The sequence below is a fragment of the Moschus berezovskii genome, chromosome 2 (assembly GCF_049115385.1).
Source record: "Moschus berezovskii isolate FMDL1 chromosome 2, NW_MosBer_1.0, whole genome shotgun sequence".
In the NCBI taxonomy this organism is placed as follows: domain Eukaryota; kingdom Metazoa; phylum Chordata; class Mammalia; order Artiodactyla; family Moschidae; genus Moschus; species Moschus berezovskii.
In genome coordinates, this window is record NC_142461.1 from 135,372,749 (window position 1) to 135,379,543 (window position 6,795).

Genomic DNA, 6,795 nt, shown 5'->3' on the forward strand with positions numbered 1-6,795 from the left:
AGCCAGGAAGGGGCAGCTCAGACGAGCTTTAAATGATAGCCGACCCCCTGGCTCTGGCCAGATCCGCGGGAGAGATGTTCCAGGCTCTCATGGACGAGAAAGGGCAAACCAGACCCGGGTGGTGCCAACAGCCCGTCTCCGTCTTGACCTCCTGCGTCCTAGTCTGGAGACCACGCAGGTGGAATTGCCACAGTACAGGCTTAATTCAGTAGGGCGACTAAGCACATTTCTCAGTACTGGCAGGGCAGGGGCCTCAAAAACAGCACTACAAAAGCCAGTTTTTTAAAATTAGGAGTAAATAGTTGTAATTTCACATGTTTGCTATTTCATATGATGACTTAGCACTCATTTTAATTACAGATGGAGTTGCACTAAAAGTCTTATTTCTGCCTTGCCCCCCTCCACTTTAACCGAATAGTTTAGGCTCTGCAGCAAAAGCATGCTCTGTTTTAAAGCTTTTCCAGTCTTGCTAAAAACACACAGGCAAGCCCACAGTTTTGTTTATGCACAAAGGAATCCTCAAGGAGCAAAGACAAGTATCTAGTAAAAAATGCAAATCATATCTTAACAGTGAAGCTTTCCAGCAAAAACCTTCTGCTCTGGAATGCATAATATACTAAAGCATAATAAGATCTACTACTACAGACTTTTAGCTTAATTACCTGCACGCAACAAAAACCTAGGAAACGGAGTGATTGGTGCCTCTCAGACCTGGAACTCTCAAAAAACCTGGCAAAGCGCAGCAGTGGCAAGAAGAGACGATGATGCCTTGCAGAACAGGAGGTCGATTTTGTTTTTAAGCCATCCATAGCAGTCTTCATAATTCCTGTCAGTTTTGACGCGCTTATCTGTTGAGGCCCACGTTGGCCAGTTTCTAACCTCTTGTCAGACTGAAAAACTCAAATAATCCCATGGTCTAGAGCCAAAATCAGGAGGCAGCAAGAGAGACGTCATTTGTTTCTGAAGAAGACCAAATATTGACTTTAAATAATCTCAATAAGTTTCACATAGTGAAGATCTTTCCAGCTGAAAGTTTTGAAACATGGCATCTGGAAAAGGGCCTCAGTCTATTGCTCCCGGGGTGGTACTATATTGTCACTGAGCAATCCACAGATAAGGAGGTTATTGCTTCCTGGTGATCACGCTGCCAGGAGGTGAATGATGGAACCAGGTTGGATTTGAAACACTCTCAGATTAAAAAAAAACACAAAAACCTTACCTTGAGCTGGGAAAAGGCATTTTACTGAGAAGTAGGACCCACATACTGTTGCTGTTGTTTACTGAGGCCAAAAGGCAAAGGGTTCAGTTCAGTTCAGTTCTTCGCTCTTTTTAAAAAGTCGCTTTGGGGTCACCTCACATCAGCAAGCAACAGCCTGAACTGGTGCAAGAAATAAACAGTGAATTTAGGATTAGGAAGGAGGAAGAAACGAGAGCAGTTTATGCCATAAATATGGAGGGGCCTGTGTCTTAGTCTCATTTCTCGCACGTAATTCAGAAACCTGGTACATAGTAGGCATACAATAATTATATGTAGCCTGAATGATTGAGTGAAGAAGAAAGCCAGAAAGCAGTGGGAAATAATGTATTAGTGGTTGGGAAAGGGGAAATACAAGAGAGCTAAGTGGCTCAAGCGCTATGCATGGTCCTGAAATGTCACCCTAATCTTCTGTACCACTCTATCAAAATACCCTTAGATCAAATCGTCCATCTCCCTGTCTTCCCATTATTCTGACCTTGAATAGTTAAGAATATATGGTAATGTAAGAGATCCTGTTTTCACCACAAAAAAAGAAATGATCATTCGGTCACATGGTAGAGATATTAGCTAACTCTCCTGGTGGTCATCATAATACAGTATATAAATGTGTCAAACCAACACATTGTATACCTTAAACTTATGTTAATACAATGTTATATGTCAATTATATCTCAATATTTTAAAAAGTATGTTCTAGGTCAATTATATCTCAATTTTTAAAATAATGATTAAGAGAGAATGGAGGGACTTCCCTGGTAGTACAGTGGATAAGAGTCCACCTACCAGTGCAGGGGACATGGGTTCGATCCCTGGTTTGGAGGATCCCACATGTCCCGAAGCAACTAAAGCCCATGCACAGCAACTCTAGAGCCCAGGAGCCGCAACTACTGAAGCCCACATGCCCTAGAGTCTGTGCTCTGCAACAAGGGAAGCCACTGCAACGAGAAGCCTGTGCACTGCAACGAAGAGTAGTGGTGCAAGTAGAGAGGCTTCACACAGCAACGAAGACATGTGCAACCAAAAAAAACTAAAGAAATAATTAAAAAAAAATAATTTGAAAAAGAATGGAATCAGACTTCATGGTTTCAAATTCTGGTCCTGCTATGAACACCTGTGACCTGGGGCAAGTTAGTATCTTAGTGATTTCGTTTTATCATCTGTAAAATGGGGATTGTAGTAGTCCCTGTGAATTTAAATGTTTATACTATAAAAGCCGCTGTCCTCGTTAGTATAGTGGTGAATATCCCCGCCTGTCACACAGGAGACCAGGGTTCAGTTCCCCAATGGGAAGGCAATACACCATTTAGCTTCCCTTGTAGCTGTTGGTAAAGAATCTGTCTGCAATGCAGGAGACCCAGGTTCAATCCCTGGGTTGGGAAGATCCCCTGGAGAAGGAATTGGCAACCCACTCCAGTATTCTTGCCTGGAAAATCCCACGGACGGAGAAGCCTGCAAGGCTACAGTCCATGGGGTCACAAGAGTCGGACACAACTTAGTGACTGAAACACCATAACACTATACTTATAAAGCTATGATAGGGTTAACATGTCAAATATCGCGCTGTCACTTTGAGCCTCATTAGTATTAGGGTGTTAAATAAGCATGAAATCAGCCTGCAAAGCAAACACATGCATTCTTTTGGATGTACAGCTTCGATGGACAATGCATTGATACACCAAAGACATTTACCAACCTGTGACCATGAAATAAGGTTTCACAGGATATATTAATGGGAATTATAGATTTCATACTGTTCATATTGTTCACAGGGTTCTCTCAGCAAGAAGACTGGAATGGTTTGTCATTCCCTTCTTCAGTGGACCACATTTTGTCAGAACTCTTCACTGTGACCTGTCTTGGGTGGCCCTGTATGTCATGGCTCATAACTTCATTGAGTTACGCAACCCATTCTCCATGACAAGGCTGTGATCCATGAACCAAAGATCAAATTGCCAATATTCATTGGATCATAGGGAAAGCAAGGGAATTCCAGAAAAACGTCTACTTCTGCTTCATTGACTACACTAAAGCCTTTGTGTGGATCACAGCAAACTGAAAACTGTAAAGAGATGGGAATACCAGACCATCTTAGCTGTCTCCAGAGAAACCTTTTTGCAGGTCAAGAAGCAACCATTAGAACCTTACATGGAACAACTGACTTGTTCAAAATTGGGAAAGGAGTACCACAGGGCTGTATATTGTCACCCTGTTTATTGAACTTCTGCAGAGGACATCATGGAAAATGCCAGACTGGATGAATCACAAGCTGGAATCAAGATTGCTAGGAGAAATATCAACACCATCAGATATGCAGATGATAGCACTCTAACGGCAGAAAGTGAAAAGGAACTAAAGAGCCTCTTGATGGGAGTCAAATAGAGTAAAAAAGCTCAACATTCAAAAAACTAAGATTAAAAAAACAGAGAGAGAAATAAAAACAAAGTAAAAAAAAGAAAGTAATAAAAAACAAAAAACAAAATAAAAGCTAAGATCATGGCATCTGGTCCCATCACTTCATGGCAAATAGAAGGGGAAAAATTGGAAGCAGTGACAGATTTTAGCTTCTTGAATTCCAGAATCACTGTGGACAGTGACTGCAGGCATGAAATTAAAAGATGCTTTCTCCTTGAACGGAAAGCGACAACAAACCTAGACAGCATATTAAAAAACAGAGACCTCGCTTTGCCAAACAAAAAAGGTCCATATAGTCAAAGCTATGTTTTTTCCAGTAGTCATGTACAGTATGAGAATTGGACCATAAAGAAAGCTGAGTGCTGAAGACTTGATGCTTTTGAATTGTGGTGCTGGAGAAGACTCTTGAGAGTCCCTAAGAATGCAAGATCAAACCAGTCAATCCTGAAGGAAATCAATCCTGTATATTCATTGGAAGGATTGCTGCTGAAGAGGAAGCTCCAGTACTTTGGCCAACTGATGTGAAGAGCCAGTTCATTGGAAAAGACTCTGATTCTGGGAAAGATTGAACACAAAAGGAGAAGAGGGCAGCAGAGGATGAGATGGTTAGAGAGCATAACTGACTCACTAGACATGAATTTGAGCAAACTCTGGGAGATAGTGAAGGACGGGGAAGCCTCACGTGCTTGTGTCCATGGGGTCCCAAAGAGTAGGAAACGACTTAGCGACTAAACAGCAGCAGTTACAGATCTCATTTGTCCCACTTTCCAGACTGCCATGAGTCTGGCCTTTGTAGTAGATACAGAATCTGCGTCTGTGCCCTGGCCTCCACAAATGTGTCTGTGTATCTTTTGTATACTCTTGTGTATCCTTTGAAGGGTGAGTTCATTTGGGTACTTAAGAGCAATGTTGAGGGGACTTTCCTGGTGGTCCAGTGGTTAGGATTCTGTGCTTTCATTGCAGGGGGTACAAGTTCCATCCCTGGTTGGGTAACTGGAATCCTGCATGCTACAGCCTGGCAAACATTTTATTTTTTATTTTTTAATAAATAAGAAAACTAGAGAGATGTGACCACTAAATGTAACCTGATCCTAGACTGAATCCTGGAGCAGGAAAAAAAGTTAAAAAAAAAAAAAAAGAGTTTCCCTGGTGGTCCAGTGGTAAAGAATCCACCTTGCAAATCAGGGGACACAGGTTCTGGTGGTCTGGGAAGAGCCCCCATGGCACAGGGCAGCTAAGCCTGTGTGCCATAACTCCTGAGCCTGCATGCTAGAGCCCTCGAACCACAACTGCTGAAACCCGTGTACCCTAGAACCTGGACTCCACAGCAAGAGAAGCGCCCACAATGAGAAGCCTACACACCACAACTGGAGGGTAACCCCTGCTTGCTGCAACTAGAGAAAACCCGTGCCCAGCAGTGGAGATCCACCACAACCAAAGGTAAAAATTAACTAATTACTTTTTAAAAAGAGAATACTTACCTGATTAAAATAAATCTTTATATATACAAGTGTGTACATGAGCTGAATGTTTTCAGATATATGAAGGAGTATAAATAAACTAAGTCCCACAGTGTTTTCTTTGTGTTAGAGTTAAACCACATTACTCTTGAGAAGATAAGCTTTTAAACTTTGTATGTCACTTTGGTACAGGGCTTCCCTGGTGGCTCAGAGGTTAAAGCATCTGCCTGCAATGCAGGAGACCTGGGTTCGATCCCTGGGTTGGGAAGATCCCCTGGAGAAGGAAATGGCAACCCACTCCAGTATTCTTGCCTGGAGAATCCCATGGAGAGAGGAACCTGGTAGGCTACAGTCCACGGGGTAGCAAAGAGTCAGACACGACTGAGCGACTTCACTTTCTTTCACTTTCACTTTGATACACAGTTCATCAAAAATTTCCTAAACTTCTGCTAATATTATTGGTGATATAAATGAAACCAGGTTGGAAAGCTCAAGTTGTTATTGTCTCGTCCCCCGTGACCCCATGGACTGCAGCATGCCAGGCCTCCCTGTCCCTCACCATCTCCCAGAGTTTGCCCAAGTTCATGTTCATTGCATCTGTGATGTGGTGGAGCCATCCCTCCTCTGACGCCCTCTTTTCTTTCTGCCCTCAATCTTTCCCAGCATTAGGGACTTTTCCAATGAGTCGTCTGTTCACATCAGATGACCAAAATACTGGAGCTTCAGCATCAGTCCTTCCAGTGAATATTCAGGGTTGATCTCCCTTAAGATGGACTGGTTTGATCTCCTTGCCATCCAGAGGATTTTCAGAAGTCTTCTCCAGCACCATACTTCAAAGGCATCAATTCTTTGGCACTCTGCCTCTTTTATGGTCCAGCTCTCATAACTGTACGTGACCACTGGGAAGACCATAGCCTTGACTATACAGACCTTTGTTGGCAGAGTAATATCTCTGCTTTTCAACACACTGTCTAGGTTTGTCATTGCTTTCCTGCCAAGAAGCAATCATCTTCTGGTTTCATAGCTGCAGTCACTGTCAGCTGTGATTTTGGACCCCAAGAAGAGGAAATCTGTCACTACTTCCACCTTCTCCCCTTCTGATTACCATGCAGTAGCTTAAGTTACTGGAGAAGGCAATGGGAAGCCACTCCAGTACTCTTGCCTAGAAAATCCCATGGACGGAAGAGCCTGGTAGGCTGCAGTCCATGGGGTCACTGAGAGTCGGGCATGACTGAGTGACTTCACTTTTCATTTTCACACATTGGAGAAGGAAATGGCAACCCACTCCAGTGTTCTTGCCTGGAGAATCCCAGGGATGGGTGAGCCTAGTGGGCTGCCATCTATGGGGTCGCACAGAGTCAGACATGACTGAAGCGACTTAGCAGCAGCAGCAGCAGCAGCTCAAGTTACACATCTGTTTATCTTACAAATACTTTTAATGTCTTGTATGTACTGAGAACTTTGTATTACTTTTTTACTGAGAGATACACATGTAGAATGTGCAATTCATAAGTGTACAGCTCAGCAAATTCTTACTGGATGTAAATTTTTAGTATACGTCCATGTGACAACCGTCCGAATTAAGATACAGAAATTTCCAGCAGCCCAGAACACTTCTATGTGCCTCCACCCGTATTAATCTATCTTCAAAAGCTAACCATTATT